General features: G+C 38.4%; 1 protein-coding gene across 1 annotated transcript in view; it reads right to left on the bottom strand.

The window, feature by feature from the left end:
• ZFPM2 (zinc finger protein, FOG family member 2) overlaps positions 1 to 23,520 on the bottom strand; it is a 485,059-nt gene that overhangs the window by 228,870 nt on the left and 232,669 nt on the right. The gene's annotated exons all lie outside the window — the stretch shown is intronic.

The raw sequence follows: 23,520 nt of genomic DNA, 5'->3' as shown, positions 1-23,520 counted from the left end.
CGAAATGCCGTTAGCCTTCTTGGCAACAAGGGTACACTGTTGACTCATATCCAACTTCTTGTCCACTGTAACCCCTAGGTAACCAGTGTTCCAGTATTGGCCATATTGTGTCCTTGCTGAGGCCAGTGCATCCCAGGAATGAACCCGGGGCACTGCATCTCAGGGAGGAACAAAGCCTCGCAGATCTGGCCACATCATGACACCGGATAAGTACATACCTTGCACCACCCCTTAGAAGGGGACAGTATGTGCTCCTTTCTGCAGCCAATAAGCTGTAATGAATTTCGTGGAAAGAGACTAGAACCATGGCCCTGTCCCTTTTGGCCTGTCTTGAACCCCAGAGAGCACTGACAAGAAGCAGATGCTGCACTCAGAAGAGAACAGGGACTAGAGCTGTAGATGGTCACAGCATAGGGGGCACCTGTGCAAGAGCTAGTCACATTCTGACACCAGGTATGTCAAGCACCTTCCTCTGATGATGACAATTACACAGACATGCAATATGTGGTGCATTGATTAATCATAACTAGGGACCTACCTAATTCACGGCCACGGAAAACACATCACGGACCATAAAATCTGGTCTTTTGTGTGCTTTTACCCTATACCATACAGATTTCATGGGGGAGACCGGTGTTTCTCAAACTGAGGGTCCTGACCCAAAAGGGAGTTGCAGAGGGGACTTCAAGGCTATTTTAGGAGGGCTGTGGTATTGCCACCCTTACTTCTGTGCTGCTGCTTCAGAGCTGCGTGGCTGGAGACTGGCAGCTGCTGACTGAGGGCCCAGCTCTGCATGTAGCAGTGCAGAAGTAAGGATGGCAATACCATACCATGCCAACCTTACTTCTGCACTGCTGCTAGCACAGTCTCTGCCTTCAGAGATGGACTCCTGGCCAGCAGCTGCTGCTTTCCAGCTGCCCAGCTCTGAAGGCAGCGCTGCCGCCAGCAGCAAAACAGAAGTAAGGGTAGCAATATTGCAACCCTCCCTACAATAATCTTGGGGCTCCCCTCCGTAACTCCTTTTTGGGTCAGGACCCCTACAATTACAACACCATGAAACTTCAGATTTAAATAGCTAAAATAATTAATTTTTTTTTTTTTAAATCCTATGACCATGAAGTTGATCAAAATGGACCATGAATTTGGTAGGGCCCTAATCATAACTGAATGACTGAAGTGAACAATCCATTCATCTAAATGATTATACAACCACTTTTAGGCTTCTTCAGCCCTTGAGACAGATGATTAAGTTAAGATGTAGGGTTTAAATAGAAATGGACCACTGTTTTAAAGTCCTGATCCTGAGATGAATGACCCCCAAGTTCAGGAGTATATGGACCCAGGGTTTTAGTTCAGCCTGCCATGAGAGTCATCTGAATGTTAAGGGTGCTCACATCTGGGAATTGAAAGAGAATCAGATCCTGGGTCTATCTTTAAGAGCTGGCGTCTAAATCTTATCAAAGAAGAAAAAGGAAGTCTGGGATTTATTTAATCATTGTATGAGATAGACTGGGGACAAAAGTCAATCTCACTGTTCAAAGGATGTGTTTACTAACTGCACAGAAACAACAAAAGTGGGGGTGGAAATGCTTAAGATAATATTTAGAAGTAACAGCAGCCTGTGCTGTTAAAGACTCCTCACTGTGATTTCTCTTGTGAGGGTTAATGTAAACTTCACTTTTACACTGATACCTCAAACTGGCAAAGAAGTTTCTCAATTATATTGTGACACTGTACAGACCCAGCGAGCAGAGTAGGTACTTTATCCTAGTTACATGTAGTTTGTACAACATTGCTCACTCTCTCCAACACAAATGCACATGACACGGAAATGCCAGACTTGGCAAGAGCAGGCTCATGATATTACTGAAGAGGGTTTTCTTGATAAGATCATCATCTGCTACTGGACTCTTGGGTTTGCTCCTTTCCTCAGCAGAGGAGCAGCTGCCCCTGATAAGTGTCCCTTTGTGTGAAGATTCTCTTCTGATATATGCAGAGACATTTAATCCCCATGCCTGTTTGTTTTGTTAGTTGCTTCATGTAGCTAGAATACAACAACAGGTATATGGCGCTTTTTGTGTAAAGCACTAAGTAAATGATGCAGTTTTACAAACTAAGCAAACATAGCTCAGGCTCATACCTTCATTTTCTGAAAGAGAAACAACCTTGCACAAAGAAAGTTAAACACTTTGTCCTCACGTGCATAAATCTTGCATTAAGAACTCTGGAATCCTTTGGGATGAAATGTGTTATTATTCTTTTACGACATACCTGTAAAATACTATTTTACATGTTATTATAAGTAATATATAATGTATACATGTTTGTTGCACTAGGACACATTTTCATTTTTTCTTACTTTAAAAAAAATGTTGGGTGTCAAAATACTCTGTCGTATCATAAGCATGGTGGTTTGAAGCCACATAACACTCTTAGCTTAACACAGAAATCTATCAACGTTAGACTTGAAAAAAAACTTATAATTAACATTATGGAATGTTTAAATGTATCAAAATGTATTGGAAAATATTCCATTTAGCACTGAAAGTCAGAGCAATGAGATCAACTCAGAGTGTATCTATGGTGTCTTCTCAGTTTGTAGTACTTACACTTAGAGATAAAAGGATCTATTTTCATCTTTCATTTGTGCATCAGAACAGATGAATTTATTTGTTCACTAACAGATATGCATGTTCAGAACTGTGAGCCTACCACTTTGATACAGACTTCCAACACTCAGAACACATGTAGGGTGACCAGATGTCCTGATTTTATAGGGACAGTCACAATTTTTTTCTTATATAGGCTCCTATTACCCCCCACCCCTTGTCCCGATTTTTCACTCTTGCGGTCTGGTCAGGTCACCTTAAACACATGACTGGACAACCAAAAATATAAATTTAGCAGAGAAACTGATGCTCCAGTATTTTTTCTCCTTGTAAAAAGTTCTACAGCTTTCTGAAAGAGACTCCGTACCAAGGAAAAAGAACAATTGAAAAGAAGGAGCTAACTGCATCAGAGTTTAGTATGGTCATCCACAAGATCCAGTTACCATAGGTCCCAATGGAGAGAAGGGCTGGGATAAAGGGAGATTGAATGCCATGCTCCAGCGTATGCATTCTGTATACAGTTCCATTCATTATAAGCATAATTCATATGAAAAGTACAATTATTATAAATAGAGATGAATGCAGTATAAATATAACGTACAACACCAGAATTTAGATTAATCATTTATTTTCACTTGCTGGGGATGGCCAGACAAAACAGACACATGGCTCCGCATTGCTCCAGCACTCATGAGTTATGTGTTTATCTACAAGTTCTATGATGAAGTACCAGCAGTGGCCAACATAGCTTTTTCCCATTCTCACCTGGCAAGGAGACTGTGACGTCTTCTTTTGGATACAGATTGCATTACCCTTATACTTGGTTTTAATACCTCAATTTAGACTACTGCTGTGCACTCTACATGCAGCTACACCTTAAATCAGACTTTAATGGTGGTGCAGAAAGAGGCATCCACTTATGAATCAAAGTATCTAACTATGGGTGAAATACACCCCTGTGCAGAGGGCTGATGCAAGGCCTATGCACTACTTAAATGACACTATGAGGCTTACATAGGATTTAACTAGCACAGAGGCCTTGCGCTAGCCATCTGCATAGGATGAACTTGATAACACAAATAAACCCAGCCAAGCCAACAAAACTATTCACATGAGTAAGAAAAGAATTCAGCTCACAATGTGACACCTAAGTAAATCAGCTATTCACTCTGGGTGAGATCCACAAAAGAGCATAGGCACCTACATCCAACATTTAGGCACTGCTAAGATCATCAAACTGCTGGTCAGATGCCACATAAGCCTGTGGGTGTCTAAATCTCCACTGTTAAAGTTCACTCGGTGCCTACATTTCTGCCAAAGAGCAAATGCACAGCCATGTCAATGTAGGCACTCAGATTGCTATCTCATGCGTATGTCCCAGCGGGATCCTCAAATGAGGCATTCCCCAACTTGTCTTGCCCGTGTGGGCCCAATCTGATAGATGTCCTCACACAAAATAGCCACACTCCTCTCTCTGGTATTTCCTACTTGCTAGTTTAGGTAGCTCCCCGTTCACCATGTTCACTTTTTTTGTGGAACTCATTCTTAGGCATCTAACTCTCTCCATACATTGTACAGAGAGTCTAGTACCCGAACCTGGGGCTGTGGATTCTATTGGATGGCAAAGGACCCAAAAGTTAGGCACTGCACCATTCAGCATTATAATGCCCAAGTCCCTCAGTGGATCTAGCCCTCTGTGCCTCAGTTTACTAACCTGTAATGAGGAGTTTCACCAGTGTTGTAAGGCTTTGTAAAGCAATCGGAGACCCTTCAAAGAAAAGCATTACAAAAGTACAGTGTTCAAAACAACATTAGCCCGACTGATGGCAAAATGCACCTGTTTTTTTTAATTTCTTCAGCAAATCCCCATGACTCCCAATGAAAAAACTCTGTGTGTCCAAGGTCTCTCTCTGTAGTTCTAATGTGCCCATATTAGCATGCCGAAAAGTCTTGTCCAAGGTCTCAGAGACAGTAGCCAAGCTGGAAATAGGATTCTTCATTTCCTGGGACACAATGATTCTGCAAACATAAGCATTTCAATTCTAGAAGTAGTAGAATATTGCTGGAAAAATGCAGTAATAAAGCTGATAGTGCAAAATGAGATCAAAAGAATGTCAATGGGACACAAAATATATGTCCTTCAGAATGGTTTAGTGCTTCTTTCTTTTGGTTATTTGTCAACTAACTTAAATGTATAATAACTTTCCCACAATATGAAATACTATCCTAGCCTCAATGAAAGTCTGGATTTTGTGACAAATAATGAAGAATTATCCAACATCATTTAAGTGTCCTGTTTTTTATTATATTCTTTTGATTCTTTGCAGTAGATTGAATCAAAGGGTTATTATTGAACTAAAAAGGTTTAAATAAGATTCAGATTTGAAAAAAAGAAAGTAATGTCAGTTAATAATAACAATTCCTTCTTATCCTCTCTTGGTGGAGTACTGTAGGGATATTAGAGCAGGAGTATAATTTGTTACTGACTATTAAGTTTATCAAGTAGCAAGGGTTAAGTACACAGCAGACAATCACAATGCAAAGCTGAAGGGTGACATCCCTAATTTCCTGGCTGGTAAAACTGGCAGCTTCCCAAATACAATAAATGAATAAATAAATAAATAATCCACTCTTCTTCCCTTTCCACCCCCCATCTCCATTTAAAATGACATACATCAACACCTGGCTCTCCAGATTAAAGAAGAGCTCTTTTTTAGCTGTGACTACAATTTCAACTTACTGTGTGATGTCTTTCAATTTATAACCACTCCTTTCCTTTCTTACAGACAGGATCTGTTTGCCAGCCAGGAAGTCTGAGGGTACATCTACACAGCATTTTGGACTCAGTGGGAATGAGTCTCCCAGCTTCGGCTGACAGACATGGGGTTTCAGGGCTTGCACTAGCACTCTAAAAATAGTGGCGAGACAGTGCTTTGAAGTTGTGGCTTGGGCTCTGAAGTCCACCCCATTTCCTAGGCTTCCCACCCAAGTAACCACTTGACAGCACTGTCTATACAGCTATTTCTACAGTGCTAGCATGAGTCTTGCTAGCCCAAATCTGTCAAATTGGGCTGGAAGGCTCACTCCCATTCACTCACTGTGTAGACATACTTTCAGAGTAGAGAATGTTTGGTTGGAGGTGAGTTTAAATTGGCATTAGATCTCCATAATTTTTAAATTTATTTTTAAGAACAAAATGCATCCAAATTAACAGAATACATAATGCATTAATTTAAAAGGGACCGGGATAGACAAGCTCACTGTGTGCCTCTCACTCCAGCACCTCCAGAGGAACAATTAACTATAGGAGCTTCTTGTCAGAAAACAACTTCTTCTAAAGATGTAAAGATGTAAAACACTGCCATGGAACAGTAGAACATCAGTGGAAAGCATATGGCTTTCAGAGACACAAAATAGCTTATTCTGTACAGAAGAGGAAAACATACCTGCTAGAAGCAACTAAATAGTTACAAGAACTACAAAATTAAGGAAATAAGTGAAATAAAATTTAAAGTTTTATTGATTAGGGATAGAAAGACAAAGCAATTGCTCTTCACTATTTGCAACAAGATGCACTGTAAAGAGAGGAGGCCAATCCTATTCAACATATTCATAAATAATCTGGAAAAGGGGTAAACAGTGAGGTGGCAAAATTTGCAGATGATACAAAACTATTCCAGATAATTAAGTCCCAAGCAGACTGCAAAGAGCTACAAAAGGATATCACAAAATTGGGTGACTGGGCAAGAAAATGGCAGATGAAATTCAATGTTGATAAATGCAAAGTAATGCACATTGGAAAACATAATCCCAACTATATATATATAAAATGATGGGGTCTAAATTAGCTGTTACCACTCAAGAAAGATCTGGGAGTCACTGTGAATAGTTCTCTGAAAACATCCACTCAATGTTCAGCGGCAGTCAAAAAAGCGAACAGAATGTTGGGAATCATTAAGAAAGGGATAGATAGTAAGACAGAAAATATCATATTGCCTCTATATACAACCATGCTATACCCACATCTTGAATACTGCATGCAGATATCGTCGCCCCATCTCAAAAAAGATGTATTGGGATTGGAAAAGGTTCAGAGAAGGTTAAAACTGGACTTTTCATTTTGGAAAAGAGACAACTAAGGGGACATATGATAGAGGTCTATAAAATCATGACTGGGGTGGAGAAAGTAAATAAGGTAGTCTTATTTACTCCTTCTCATAACACAAGAACTAGAGGTCACCAAATGAAATGAATAGGCAGCAGGTTTAAAACAAACAGAAGGAAGTATTTCTTCATACAATGCACAGTCAACCTGTAGAACTCCTTGCCAGAGGATCTTGTGAAGGTCAAGACACTAACAGGGTTAAAAAAAGAATGAGATAAGTTCATGGAGGATAGGTCCATCAATGGCTATTAGCCAGAATGGGCAGGAATGATGTTCCCAGCACCTGTTTGCCAGAACCTGGGAATGGGTGAGAGGGGATGGATCACGTGATGATTACCTGTTCTGTTCATTCCCTCTGGGGCACCTGGCATTGGCAACTGTCAGAACACAGGATACTGGGCTAGACTGACATTTGATCTGACCCAGTATGGTCGTTTTTATTATCTTATGAAGCCAAATTCATGTCTGATGTCCCTCCACTGACTAGAATTAATATGGCCCAAGGAATTTAAGTAAAGGATTTGAATTGAGGCAGGATGTCAAGATGTTTAATCTCATAAACAGAATTCTAAAGGAGGTGCCATAACAAATCAATATTACATATAAATACAAATTAAAAGAATATTACAAAGGTTCCAAAGCTAACTGTTCAAAAGTTAGAAAATAATAGGATTAAGGATGCCTGTGAAACCTTAATTTGCCTCTCTTATGCTTGTTCATTACAATATAGACTTTAATATGTTTATTTTAATCGCATGATCACAAATTATTTTTTCCACAGGACCCCACCTCATTCAATGCACAGTATGGACAGTGCTCAGTTATACAGCAGCTATTCCATATTTTCTTTCATCCTCATTGTTCAGTGTGTGACTCTAGGCCTTATTTACTGCACACTATTCAAACCCTGCTCTGAAGACAGAATTATTAATTTTCTCATGGGTGCTCATCACATAGTATCTGAGTGCTTCACAATCATTGATGAATTTGTCTTCACAACATCCTTGTAAGATGAGAGTGTGGTATTATCCCCGTTTCACCGATGGAGAGCTGAAGCACAGGGAGATTAAGATCAAAACATTTCCACTAACTTTTGGACACCTAATCTGAGACACCCAGGGCCTAATTTTTTAAAATACTTAGCTTTATATAGCACTTTATATGTTCAAAGCACAATTCCCACTGACATCAGGTGTGGCAGTGAATGCCCAACATTTCTGCAAATCAAGTTGGGCACCCAGAAAATGAGGCAGGCAAGTTATCAGGCAATGCCTAAATATATTAATTTCATTTCCTCCCCCACCCCCGACTTGCACCTTTACATACATTTTACCATAATGCAAAGTACTCTCCCTAGCTACTAAAATAGACCGCACTAAAGAGAGATCTTCCGATCACAAATGGAGCCATCCTATATAACTTCTTCCAATCTCTACTCATTATAGCCAGGAGCACCAGTGTAATATCTGTTAAATGAGTGAGGTCACCTCATTCTGCAATAGCCTCAACATCAGAATGACTTTAAAGTGGAGTCTCATATAGAGAAAATTACAGCAATCCAACGTCTGTGTGAAGAAGGTGTGGACAACCCTGGCAAGGTCCTCATCTGGGAAAGAAAAGAAGAAAAGCCCCAGCCTTCCTGCCAAGAGCAGAAGCTTTAGAAAATTTGTGAAAATGATTGTATTTGGAATGTAATTAGCTGTCTGTCCAAACAGACAAAAGCCTCCCCTACTTCAAACTCCTTTTCAAAACAGATGTCTGGTTTGACTCCTTTGAAGAAAGAGTCCCAAACTATCTCCAAGTAATGTCAGCACACCTTGCACTGTTGTGTCTGAATTGGACTGAAAGCTCCTGGAGGTAGTGACCAAGTCTCATTTGTTTGTTACAGTGCCAAGCACACTGATGGCATTTGAAAAATAGTAATACCAATGCAATAAACTAAAGATACATTGTAACAGAAAGGTTAATGAAAGCTTAATGGTGAACGGATACCTAAGAAAGGTGGGGATAGAAGAGTGTTTTCTGTACTGATAACTGAGAGTAGCTTCACAAAGTGGAGATCTGGAGCAATGATTTAACTATGGATCTGATATTGTAGGTTAGTCTCAGAAAACTGTAACTAGGAAAAATGCAGAGTACCAGCCAGTCATATATCTCAAGTTAAACTGAGGGCCCTATGATGATAATGAAGTAAAAGGAAATTTCATGTTCACAAATATTGTACAGAGCTAAATAGCTGAAGGAAGAAAGGAAGCATAATGAATAATGCATCCAAACATTAAGACTCACACCTTGGAGAATAATTTCATAATACTATTTGAATAAGAGCTTTATATTCCCTTCATATTTATGATACTGTAAGAAAATATGAGATATTCTAATCCTGGGTACACTTTTAAACTTATGTCCTCTTGTTGCGTATTTACTAAATACTTTCAATAAATACTTTGAATCTTAGGCCAAATCTAATTTCCTGGGTCAGTAAAGGTCTTCAAATTATAGATAGATTGTATAATTAATACCCCAAAATCTCTATGCCTCTATATATGCAACATAAATGTAGCACAAATGAGAAAACTATTCATTCCACAAAACACACACACACGTGGATTACCAGTAATTATACAATTTATCCATAATGGAAAGAATGTACATATGTGACTACAGGGAGCTTATAAATTAAATTCTTCATCTACCAAATATGGTCATGTGTTTGTGTTGTTTTCTGTTTATGATGTTTAATAGAAATAGGCTAATTTCACAAATCAGGTCAAATAATAGACTTATTACAAAGGTAGCATATAAATGCAAATAAATAAATAAAAATAACTCAAACCTTTGTTGGTTGCCACATAATACATAATACTTTGTCACACACTGTCACAATTAAGTTCCGAGGGAGTATCTGAGAGAAGAGATAGATATGCTTCTCAGAGGAAGACTGGTCTGGTGGAGACTTGAGTGACGTGGGTTCAGTATGTTGGCTCGAAATCTACTTCCTATGTCACCTCTGGTAAATCTCTTAATCTCTTTCTCCACTCAGTAAAATGAAAGTAATAACACTCTTTCTCCCATCCTTCGTCTACCTTGTCTATTTAGACTGTATGTGTTTTGTGGTAGGAAGTGTTTTCTATTATGTATATGTATAGTGACCAGCACAATGGGAACCCATTCTCAATGGATTCTAGAAGCTATTGTAACACATGTAATAAAAAAAATACATCCTGACATTCCAGGAGAGATGCCCACATCAAGTGCACTATATCTGATCTATCCTCTGGCAACTAGCCTTACAATGGAGTTTTGATTATGCTTTGTAAACATATCTTACATCATTTTTTCAGTGTGACCAAGCAGCAATCAGTCCCATATTATCTGAACATAATGAAAAGGTAGCCACACTAGTAGTGTTCTATTAAAAAAAACAGGATCAGTATCATTTTCATATAAACTGATAGTTTCAATCATTGCCTTCATTCCATAGTTTTAGGAGTCATCCAGAAATCAAACAGCACTTATGCTTATGTTCATGTGTAGATATGCTATATTATCTAGAACAGCTTATGAAGTGATTTCCTTTTGACTCGGTGGCATTAACAAAATGGTGAACAATAACTTTCTGTATCATAACTATATGGTGAACTTGCAATGTAATTGCTGTAAAATGTTACATGCAACCCGAATGAGAAAAACATCGCCCTCACAAACCATATATTTCCTGCTATTGAAACATATTAGAAGCCTAAATTTTGAGGTCACTCCTAATCGTAGTAAGGACACCTGGACCCAAGAATATCCAACCAGCATTACTTTCACTTGAGCTAAAGCCAACTCTTGCTGTCATTTCAGGGCAAGAATGTTTTTTATCTTGCTTCCCAGCATAAGATTCTATAAAGGGCTATCCATTGCCTGTTTTTAGAATAATCCATTTAAAAATCTCCTGACAAAAAAAACAATGACTACACATGCAATAAAATGACTGCTCTGCCATTGGACCTCATGGCCAACATCTCTTCTACATTTTCACACGTCTGACAGAAAATCAACACCAATCCCAAGTAACATGCAGGTAGGAGAAGGCATCCAATCAGTTCCAAAGTTGTGCATTCAAGATTCAGTACTATCAGACACTTCTGTTTAGTTGTTCACATTTTTTGAATTTACAGAGGATTCTGAAAAATATATGTTTCTATCTTTGGCATTACCTGTATCCTATAATATAGTACAATCATATCAACAATATATCTTCTGTACCCATAAAGCTGTGTTTTCATGGGGGAAGGGACATAGTACATCACATCTGTCCTAAAGCTTGGTATAAGTAGTGCAGAATTTAAAAGCATTACACAACAAAGATACCTCTGTCTAGCAAAACAATTATTTCACTGAGAGATATGATACTATCCTTAGAATGGCAATAAAAATGTACATTACATCTTGCACTGTACATAAAGAACAGTTAGAATGAAAAATGTGTTGTACGACATCCTTGTGATGTTAACAATATGAACAGATTAAGACAAGTGGATGGATTTGGATGGGCATCAGAAGAAAGAAGGCCATATATGTTAGGCTGGGATGTCAATATCAGCTACTTGAATTTATCAATACACATGCCACAAAAATGTATGTGATGTGATGACACTCATATATGCTGAAGAGATGTTATCCATATTGTCCTTGCAAATTATTATTCATGAATATAGGACATCAACAATTTTGATATCCAAAACATGCAACACATTCAGACAATGGATGCCAAGCAGTGGAAAGTGAACTTCTATTGCCAAGTTTTTCCTAGAATCATTCTCTATTCATGTGAGCCAGAGCAAAGCAGTATGTGCAAACAAGAATATTTTATCACTAACTAAAAGTAAACAAGAGATATGGCATTTAGAACATACACCCTTGGTGCCTGAAATGGATGTTTGGTCAAGATGCTGCAGAGTACCATGCTGAGGTGATGTATTTATACTCTTCAGAAATTATGTGATTTAGACAATCATTCAGAAGAGCTATATAGTTTTATGAGCAATGCTTATTTGCTTCATTCATTGAGCACCCATTCATTCATTTATTCATTCATATTCTGATGAGGGGCAATACAGCCAAGATGAAGGTCTGACAGAAACACAAAAGGGGTGCTGAGGGATCTGCCTACAATATAGTGAGATTCCCAAAGTTTTCAACACCTTGATTTTGTTCAGATAATAACTTGAAGAGCAGCTGGAATGAGAGATGGAAGATAGAGTTGTTGCATCTTGTAACACCATGATACAACATGCCTCACCTTTCTTTTTTGACTAGTGTATTATGTATGGCATTTACTTTGGTCTAGCTGTGATTGATATGGGTCACTGGAATGATTTTTCCAATTTTACACTTCTCACACCTATAACTTAACAATGTGACAATTATACAGTTTTGATTATATGGGAAGAATTTGAGACTGCACTGATGATATAAGAAAGTGACTATAATTTACATTAAGAAACATGTTTTCTCAAATCTTCTCTAAAACTGCTTTGTACTCAGCCAGAGAAAACTAAATTAAACCGACATGCAGTCATCCCTACATTTCATGGGCTACTGAACACGATCTGAAAGGTGAGCAGGTAAGAGTGAGCTAAAAAAAATTATGAGGACATTTGTTAGACAAGTTTCCAACATTTTCTTTTGTGAAGTGGTTTTATAGTTCCACTGTTGTACAGGGCATATGGAATCCTTGGAGGTGCATGATACTTGGAGTAAGATTATTCATGCATCGTAAGTTGGGAAGCCGTGTAGCTGTTCAGAGACTCCTAAATCAGCGCTAGGGGAAGTTGGCCTACCTACATTCATTACTCACTTTGAGGGAAGATTGCCAGTTTTAGAGTAACATATTGGAAACTTTTCCCATGTGTCCTCAGTATCATTCACACATTTTTTGTTTCCTTCAGACTTTGCTCTGATATTATGCAAGTCCTCAAACTGTATGCCAAGGCGTATTTTTTTGCACATGCTACACTTCAATGATAACAACCTTGATGTAAAAGTTAGAGATTAAAATATGGCTGATTCATTCATGTGTGTGTTCATTTTTGTGTCTAAATGATAAAAAGTAAATGTTAGATGCACTAGGAGATGACATGCCAATACTGTTTGTTGATGCTGTACTTCCAGAGTAGGTATCATCTCACCAGATATGGCTCCTGGATATGTGTATTTAAATAGGTAATTGATTTTGAGGGCTAAATTTGAGCTTAATATATTTGTGTATTTCAGAGCTTGTCAGAAATATTATGAAAAACATAGTTGCAACTCTGCCCAGAAACCATTTGTAACAGAGTGGGAAGTACATTCGTGTGTTTATTTATGCCAAATGCCCAGTAACCCATCATATTGTGGGCTCATAGCAAATACAAAGAAGAATGTGAAGATATGTACAAACACTCTTTGACTGTGACAGAAAGTATGGGTAGGTACATGCCTACTTAAGCCCCTGCATATGTGTAGACATGACCATTTGGTGTCAGTTTTATCAGGATTCATGTAGAGCCAGAATGCATAACTCTAATATACAACTAGTAGAACCGTTAAACTTATTATCATAGGCTAAGTTTGGCATCCAGAGCTGTGGACCCAGAACCTTTCGTGATCATTGAATAAAATGGGCTAAAACAACTGACAAAATTGTAAGCAGACTGTGAACACAACTCAAAGAACACAACCTATCACATCAAACATTTTTATCATTTTATTTAACAAAGAAACATTTTTTAAACATATAAAGGCAAACAGATAGCTATTTTCATTAGTGTTTCATACATTAGTACTTCATGAGGAACATTTTGGCTACTAAACTGATATTTCTAGATAATCTAGACCAGTGATGGGCAACCTGCAGTCTGCGGACCCCCTGTGGCCCATTGGGGTAATCCACTGGCAGGCCGCAAGACAGTTTACATTGACCATCTGCAGGCACCACTACCTCTTTCCGCAGCTCCCATTGGCTGGGAACAGCGAACTGCGGCCACCAGGAGCTGCAGACGGCCGTGCCTGTGGACAGTCAATGTAAACAAACTGTCTTGCGGCCCACCAGTGGATTACCCTGATGGGCCAGATGCACATAAAAAGAAATAGGAAGACTCTGCCCAAAATAGCTTTCAGTCAAAATTAAGACAAGAATCACAAGTGAAGGCTACAAAACAATGGAAGGAAAAGAGGGTGGGAGGAGCATGAAGGTGACAGAATTAAGATCACACCGCTATATAAAAGTTAAATATGAAGCTAATCCAAAACACATCAAAGTCAATGTTAAGACTCCTTTTGCCTTCAATAGATTTGGATTAGGTCACACATGTACAACTTGATAGTTGCTTGGAATCCTTTCACAGTATTTTTTTAAAAAATCAATAAATATCAGCTATCCTGAACAAAATCACCCCTCAATCTAGCCCTCATTAGTTTGCTAAATTCTTGTAGGGCTTACAGCAGAGGCGAGTTTTGACAAGCCATTTGGAGAACGGGGAGAAGAAGCCGTAAAGATTAGTTCAAGGATAGTATATTTCATGCAGATAGAAATGAACACCAACAGTTACAATATTCTTCTTTAAATTATAAAACCCTAAGTGTTCACCAGCATCTGAAGCAATTTTCTCTGGAACACCTAGGAACATATTTACAGGCTCTGCAAAGGAAAAAATGAAGGGAATTAGTAATAATCTGTAGTTTAAATTGCATTTCTTTTTCTACATTAGGTCCTCAGACTCCAAGTCTACCTCACATTGAATGGAGGGAAGTAACCAAGTGAGATCAATGGGACTGATTTGTTTTGGAAACAAGTATGTTTTTGAAGAATATTTAAATTGTAAGGGCCAAATCTGGCTACAGTGTGAAGTCCGTGGGATTACTCCAAATTTACATTGGTGTTTCTTAGAGCCAGATCTGTTAGTGGCTCCAAGTGGTTTTATTTTTAATGTTTTTGGCACAGAAACAGGTTTTACAATTTTTAAGGCCACTATTAGTTTTTCATATATACTTCTTTTATTTCCACCCCATTCCCTAGTGGCCTAGCCATTTTCCCTAGCACTCAGTCTCGTTTAGCGATAGTGAACCTGATTCACCACTGTATTTCTTCAAACTTACATCCACAGAAAACTGTAACAACATAGTGATGGATCAGACTCAAGGTGTCTTGTCAAGTTTCTTTTCACCTCCATCTCCTATTGGCTTTGAGGAGGGAAAAATCATGTTGGGGTATGCTATACTGTCAGATCAGACCAGCCTTCATGTCTCCTCTTAACACTACTACAGAAATGAGAATAGACACAGTGAGAGTGATCATGGGGTAATACTCAAAAAAGAATTGAAAGAAAATTCTGCAAGGGACAGGCAAACAAGACAGTGTTCTGCCTTCCTGGAGCCAAGACCTAAAACATCACTCTAAGATTAGATAGGCTTCTGAAGTCAACAGGCAAGGATCCACTGGTGATGGTCCACATAAGCACAATGACACTGTGTCATAGGATATCTTGCAGACAGTAGATGTCTGCCAGGGAACTTGGAAGCATTCTGAAGAAGAATGTTCAAGTGATCTTCTCTGAGATTGTTCCTGTCCCACAAGTGAAGGAAGATAGAAGACCAAAGATTCTGGAAGTGATCACTGGCCAGGTAAGTGGTGGAGTGTGGAGAGTTTTGATTCTTTAAAACATCAGTTCACTTTCTGTGTGGAGAGGGTGCTGTATAGTTTTGATGACCTCCATCTCAGTAGAAGGGGGAACAATCTCCCCAGGGACAGGCTGGCTAGAGTAGTCAGGAGGCGGTTAAGTAATAGCAAAAGCAGAGGGTAAAGATAGAGAATATCTGAGCACTCAGCATAAAATGACGTAGGGAACAAAATTAATCAAGGAACCAACGAACATGAAGAGAAGAAATTCTCGAATTCCCTGTACACTGATGATAGGAAACAAGGTAACAGACAAGAAGAACTAGAATTGCTCATTTATGAGGATAAAATATGATCTTGTTGGTATGACTGAAACCTGATGATTCACACAATAGGAATGGTTATAATCTATTAAGGAAGGTTCAAATGGGGGAAAGGGGAGGGGAATGGCACTCTACATCAAAAATGGCATTCCTTGTTTTCGAGTCACTGACAGCTTAGAAGAAAATGATCTTGAATGCTTATGCATCAATGTCTTAACAGATAAAGATGGGGTATTCGTTGGTGTCTGCTACAGACCTCCAAATCACACTAGGGAACAAAATGACTGCCTCCTTACACACCTATCTATATGGGGAATAAACATTTAATAATGAGTTCTTCAATCTACCAGAGAAAGGTATAACATGATCCAGTCGCTGGAGGTTGACACTGGACAAATTCAGACTGGAAATAAGGTGCAAATTTTTAATGGTGAAAGTAATTAACTATTACCAAGGGCCATTGTGGATTCTCCATCACTGACAATTTTTAAATCACGATTATTTTTCTAAAAGATATACTCAAGGAATTATTCTGGGTAAGTTCTATGACCTGTATTATACAGGAGGTCAGACTAGATGATCACAATGGTCCCTTTTGGTCTGAAAAATCTGAATAACTCTCCTCAGTTTGCACTGTCCCCTTTAGAGACCTATGTAAGCTTTGTACAGTGGCACACTTATATCTGTTCCAATTTAAGAGATATTTACAGTTTCAGCACTAAAAATGGGGGAAACTGCTAAAACCAGTAATATATCTAGAATCGGAATTAACTTTTCAAGTAGACCCATTGCTGCTGGTGTCATACGATCCCTGAGGCATGCTATGGGCACGTACCTACAATCCTTAGCTTCAATTTGCACATGTTGATGGTCATCATGTCCTGTGAAATGGAACAGCAATGATTATATTTCCATGTATAAGAAGGTCACATTACATGCATTCAACAACACAATACTGACATTATATAGACATTTGTGAGTAATTATCTGGTCCACCTTTGTTGACCCTCCAGAAATGCAGAAGTTTTTCTCCAGTACTTTCCATTTTGGTACTTCTGCCACTTTACTGGCAGTTCCAGATGAGAGAGGAATCTGATGTGTAGGCCCCCCTCAAGTTAACATGTACTTTGGCCTCTCTCACATAAGTGTTGGATCCTGCACAAGTAAGGATGCAAAATATGTCTCAACCATAAATTATTTAGTATTACATAATAAGTAAAATATTTCCTATGTTCCCCTCTGCTGTGCAGTGAGGCAATATCCAATCCGAGCCACTATTTCCAAAGAGGTGCACTCAAGTCCAGGTGATTATGATTTTGTACTGCCTCCTTTTCTCCTTTCAGATGTGTTTAAGGTCACAGAAATTAGACCTGGAAAAGATCTATTAAGTCATCTATTCCATTCACCTGCCAATACAAGATTGCTGCCTAGAACATTTTCTAGAGATATGCCTTATCTTCACACAAAGGGGCGGTTCCCGCTTCCATAGGGAGCCTACTATCTCATTGGCAGAACATTTTTCTTGAAATTTGGCCTACTTTATTTCTTAATTTCACATATATTTCTTAATTACGCTCCTTTATTTCACACTAAATGATTCCTCAACTTTTTTGGGGTTCACAGCTTTAATTTAGAGACTATATTGCAGACAATGACCAGACATTACTTAGGCAATGGCTAGTTTTAGCCATGATAGTAATTACTTAGTTAAACTACTGAATGGATATTTCTTTCAGTCTTCCCTGATAAATCAGTCTCTCAGTCTCCCTAATCATTTTCGTTTCTCTTCTCTTAACCCTCCAGTGGATCCATATTTGCTAGAAAGATAGCAGATAAAGAGGTATATGGGACAGAATGCAACATACAGTGGAGTCACATCAGAGTTGTATTGATAGGTATGACATGATTCTTATGCCAACTGTATTCACACCAAAATAGCACTGTTTTCCCCCCATCAGAATGCATTACAATTTCTTATCTCTTACAGCACTGATGCTCTTTTAGTATTATTTTCCCCTAGGTGGCTTAGCTTGTATTTTTCCCAAGATGAATCTCAATTTATTTTTCTAGATATTTAGCCAGCCTTTGTACGTCCCTTTACATCATTCCTCTGTTTCAATTGTCCTTGCAACACTTCTTAACTTTGTGTCATCTCCAAATTTCCTTAATGTGTTGTTTACCCTACCTACTAGTTCACTATCCATCTCTAATACCCAGCTTACTACCTCCTCACAATTTCAATAAATTGTGGTTTATTAATTTGTATTTGCTTACAGTCCCCTAGCTATCAGTTTGGGTGAGAGTGTTCATATGCACGGCAACTTGAATTAGTTTGGAGAGTAAGATTTTGTGAGACACTTTACCAAATATTTTACTAAAATATGAATATATTGCATCTTTCATCCACTAATTTTGTAATTCTCCCAGAAAAGACAATCAATTTGTCCAGCAACATTTATTTCCTTTCCTCCATCATAAAAGTATCCATCACAAAGTCTTGGATATTGAACACTTTTTAAAGTAACTATTTACCACTGGAAGACATTTATCCATGATTAACTACATAGCATTCCTTAAAAGAAACTCCTTATACAAAAGTCTGAGGAAACAGACTGACTTAATGCCATGTTATGAATGTTAAGAGATCTGGGATCTGGAAAGCTAGTGGAGACAGTAAGTTCCATACAGAAGGGCCTTCCACTGTTGGTATACTTTCACAGCCTTTGATTTGTATACCTAGGGACTGTCAACAAAAGTGCCACAGTAATCTCAGCTGCCATGGCAGCACATAAGGAAAGAAACCATGTAGGATTTTCTAGCTCCAAGCCAACACCTTGACTCACACCTCAAAATAAATAAGTAGCCTATGCAGTCTTTGGAGAATTAGTACAATATCTTTTCTGCAGTTTACTCTGCCAAGCAAATGAGACACTACATTCTCTTTCCACTTGGGCTTCACAGCTAGCCTCATGTAAAAGTCCTTGAAAGAGATTTTTTGTCCTAGAGCAGATACACTTGAGCAATTTTTCATTATTTATTACAATTTATATCATCCCCCAAAAGGATCAAAGCAATACACTGATTTTGTTGGAGTGTATTGGTCTTATTTTGGGAGACTAAACTTGCTATGCCTTTGTAGATCAATGCATGCAAAGGATCTCACCTCTTTCCTCTGAGTGACACATATTGCTGTTCTCTTCTCCAGCTTTACGCCTCCCAGTGAGAGCCAAAGCCATTTTGACTTCTTGTCCATTGTATTCGGCTCCTCTGCCAAATCCTTGAAATATATTTACAACTGCTGTCTTTTCACAAGTGTTATAGTGTATTTAGATTTAGTATCTGAATCAGGGCAATCAGACTTGAGGATAACTCAAAAAATTGTGTTGCTGGACTACAAAAGTGTGAAACTGTCTACACCTGCCACAGTTCTAGGATTCATTCTGCAGTTTCACTTTGGACTGGGAGTTTCACATTATTAATGCTTCTTCTTATGACATCCCTTTAGAAAATGTGATAAAGTTTACATTTTTAGTATCAGGGGAGTGATTAATGTTATTTCCTGCACTGGTCAGCCTGAAAAAGACAATACCTTTAGACACAGATTAGGTTAACATATCTTGTCTTATTTGCAGAAAAAGTTAAAATTCATCCCCATAACTGGCTGTGATTTTGAGACGGAAAAAGGAGTAGTAGAATTTTGTGTCATGTATATGAATGTAAGTAAAGTGGGAGGCTTGTGACAGGTCACTTCTTTGTAAATTCCTCCTTAACAATACATGTTAAAATATGTGACCAATATCTGCTCACAATATACCTTTGTGGGGAATGTTTTCATGTACTAGATCATGGATCCCAAGTTTTTAAGCTTAAGCCTAGCTGGGGAAACTGAGATGAATGATCTCCTAGCTGTGTCAACAATTTTACATTGAACAGTATAACTCAAATAGAAAATTATAATCTCACATGATTTTAAAGCTGTAACTAACATCAGCAATGTGAGAACCAATTGGTAACATTGTTCAATGTAAAATAAACAGTTGTTAGCATTAGCTTTACAACTCCCCCCCCCAAAAAACCCAAAACATGAATTACTATTCCCAGTAGCAATGGGATCAATGCATTCTTTTTGATGAATATTAGATCAACGTTGTACCTAATGAATTGTTCATCCACAAGCCTACATATTGAAAGAGCATGACCAAAAATAGCATATCTTCCAACATATTATCATTATAGATAAAACAAATACATAACATTGAATGAGCTGTCACATATCTCCCACTTCACCCATAGTCATGGTATAAAATGTCGCTATCCATGCACTCACTCCTCCCTTAATTTCCCCCACAAGCCACCAGATTTAGTAGTTAACTCTGAAACGGGACACTTAAATATTGAAGGGTCAGTGTAGGTTGAAATGGAAATAAGTGTATGCGATGTGCAGAAGGTAGCTATACTCTGTCATCAGGTAGTGGAGAGACAAGGTGGGTGTGGTATTTTATTGGACCAACTTCTGTTAGTGAGAGAGACAAGCTTTCGAGTTTACATAGAGCTCTTCTTTGGGTCTGCGAAACATGGGTTACTGCATTTCCCAACAACAACAATGTGGATGAAACCAGACAATCACTACTCTCTTGAATGAACTCACACAGAAAACACCATATCATGTGTGGGTGATCACTTTTCAAAAAGCGATCACTTTATATCTGACCTCTCAGTCCTCATTCTCAAAGGAAATCTGCACAACACCTTCAAAATACAAGCCTAGGAGTTTAAATACTTAACTTTACTAGACACTAAAAATCATGGGCTGAATAAAGGCACTGGATTTATGGCTTATTACAACAATCTAAAACTGACATAACCCCCACATCCCAGTTTTTTTTTCCTTTCCCTCTTATGACTGGAGAGGAATATGTGTTAATTACTTATGCTAAACAGTCTGTACCACCTTGTATTTAGCTGTGACATTCTGAGTATGATTCCCAGACCTCATGACAAACTCTGTATAAGCTCGAAAGTTTGTCTAACTCACCAACAGGAGTTGGTCCAATAAAAGGCATTACCTCATCCACCTTGCCTCTCTTGTATCCTGGAGGTGACATGGCTACAACAACACTGTATATGTCAGGTACTGGGTTTGTTTCAGACAGTGTGAATAACTTTGTCTGCTGGATACATTCATTCTTGGAATACATAGCTCTGAGTCCTGCAGGGATCTCACATACCCTCTAGATGTCTTGGAGGATTACTTCTGGAAATATTACAATATGTCATGCTCCATTATGGATAGCCAATTGTACTAATAGCAACATAATTTTCTTCAGTATTATCTCTGTTGGAGGAACAGACTTTTGAGAATTGGCATAGGCGCTGACTCCATAGTTGCTCCGGGGTTCAAGCACCCATGGAAAAAAAAATAGTGCGTGCTCAGCACTCACTGGCAGTCCTGAGGATCAGCTTCTCCCCTTCCCTCCCAGCGCCTCCTGCCTGCTCCAGTCAGCTGTTCAGTGGTGTGCAGGAGGTGCTGAAGGGGCAATGGGAGAAGTAGGAGAAGGAAGAGGCAGGGGAGGGGCAGGAAGAGGTGGGACAGGAAGGGGTGGAGTGGGGGTCAAACACCCCCAGGAACTCAGGAAATCGATGCCTATGGCACTAGGAATTTCTGCACCAGCAGAAAATCAAGTTGTGATTTTCTTCCAGAAGTGCTGCTTCTCATGGGAAATCCTATCTCTGTATTTTATAAATATTACCAGTTTATTTCTTTCTAGTAAAATTTTGAATTCAGTTCTAACAGTGTACAGATTTATGTTTTAATAATTTGCCTTGACATATCATATTAGAGAGTTGGATTTTGAGTAAAACACTGTCTTGAGCTTTCATTTTAAGGGTTTTGTTGGACAATTTAAGAATTTACATATTGATTTTTGAGCCCTCTGAGCACCATTAAAATAAACACCCTTAAAGTGCAAAAGAACGCAAGTTCTGGAACTGGAAATCTTTGCTTTTGCCTCTTGCTTTTACAATCATGTTGACAGATAAGTCTCTTGTGGCTGTACATTTCCATAGCCTTATAAATTATTCCAGATACATTTGGCATTAATTTATGCTGGTGTCATGCAGAAGAGATCAGTTTGTATCAGGAGGAAACATATAGGACCTGATCCAAAGGCCCATAGAGATACAGAGGTTCTGATCAGCATGCCTGTAATTGCACAATACATTCCCCTTTTTGCTGCAGCCTGACAAAATATGTACATTTGGTGAAGTACTTCTAGCACTTTACACGTAAAAGGCTAAGTGCATATTATATATTCATCCATCTACTGCATAAATTGTACACATTTTAGAGATACGTTTGGATCTAAAGACAAAAATATCACCCATTGTATCAAAGAGCAATCATCATCAGTTACTGAAAATAAATCAGACTTTGAGAAACAAATCTTAGTTTTCAATATTTGGTCTAGAGCCTTTAGCAGATACATACCTTGGAACTTTTAAAAAGATTGTTGAGTTACTACATTACAAATCTAATAGCACTGATAATTAATGTGCTCAGTCTAATGATATGGAAACAACAGAAAATGATATATTGTCCTTGATTGGGCAAGAATAATAATCTATAGGACACAATGGGTACTAGTTAATCAATAAACTCCTTAAAAAACAAACCTATTTTATTGAAAAAAATAGGCACCGATTTTAGCAACCTTGGTGGTTCTCTTAAAATTTAGGTGGTGGAAGGAAAAAAAGAATAAAAAAGGATACCTTTTGATGAGAGATTATGTAGTCTTTACAATCGAGTAAATTTAGTTGCTGTTGAAGCAGAGGAATGTGATAGGAAATTTTACAGTTGAAGGAGAAATGTCACAGTATTTTGATAAGAGAGCGATGAACTTTTTTTCCCTTGTGCCATTATCAAGGCGAAGTGAACAAAATGCATCATTTATAACCCACAGCTCTACCATTATCTCCTGGTGAGACACTTGTTTTAAAACACACAAGGACCTTTTTTTCTCTAAGACTAAAGCCCTCTGTGAGGCTCAGTCTTCCTTTATAACCATGAAAGAAAGTTGACACTTGTGTGGGCCAAAGTTTCCAGGCAACCACAGAAGGGCAGTCATGCCTCCAGGTCACCCCTAGTTCTGAAGTACAGAGGAAGCATACGAACAGTATATGTCCCTTTGATCACAGATACCATCTAAAACTGATGTGGAGAGAAAATCCGACACTACTGAAGAAAGGCACCTCAGTCGATTTAAAGCATTTTCTTACATAATGCAACCCAGAAAAGAAAGGTTAATATGTTATAGACAAAAACTACTAAAACAAAGTATTTCTTGACAGCCACAGAGACATCATGGACTCTGCTCTGACATTTTGTACTTATACCTGGGGATCTTTGCTCTCTCTTAACATGAATCTCCAGCACAACAGGATTGCTGCTTTCACTGCATGGTGTTCATTCAGCAAAACTAATAATCAAGCATGCAATTTTGAACTGGCATGAGGGCAAGGTCTGGCTGACTGTTTAGAGTAGTGGGGATTTCAGATATGGACATAAGGATTACTTTTGACTATACATAATTCTTTTGACTATATATAATGGCACGATCACTGTAATACATATATATGCTGCACTTAATTTAACCAGTAATCAGCAAAGAAGAGACATCTGCATGGTTTGGTACATGGTTTGATTGTTCCCGTCTAATTCTTAGTGAACATTTGGTGCTAACTGGCACCCTCTATGGACGTCTCAAAGACCAAGGATTT

The sequence above is a fragment of the Chelonoidis abingdonii genome, chromosome 2, assembly GCF_003597395.2.
Source record: "Chelonoidis abingdonii isolate Lonesome George chromosome 2, CheloAbing_2.0, whole genome shotgun sequence".
In the NCBI taxonomy this organism is placed as follows: domain Eukaryota; kingdom Metazoa; phylum Chordata; order Testudines; family Testudinidae; genus Chelonoidis; species Chelonoidis abingdonii.
This window is presented reverse-complemented; position numbering and strand designations above follow the sequence as displayed.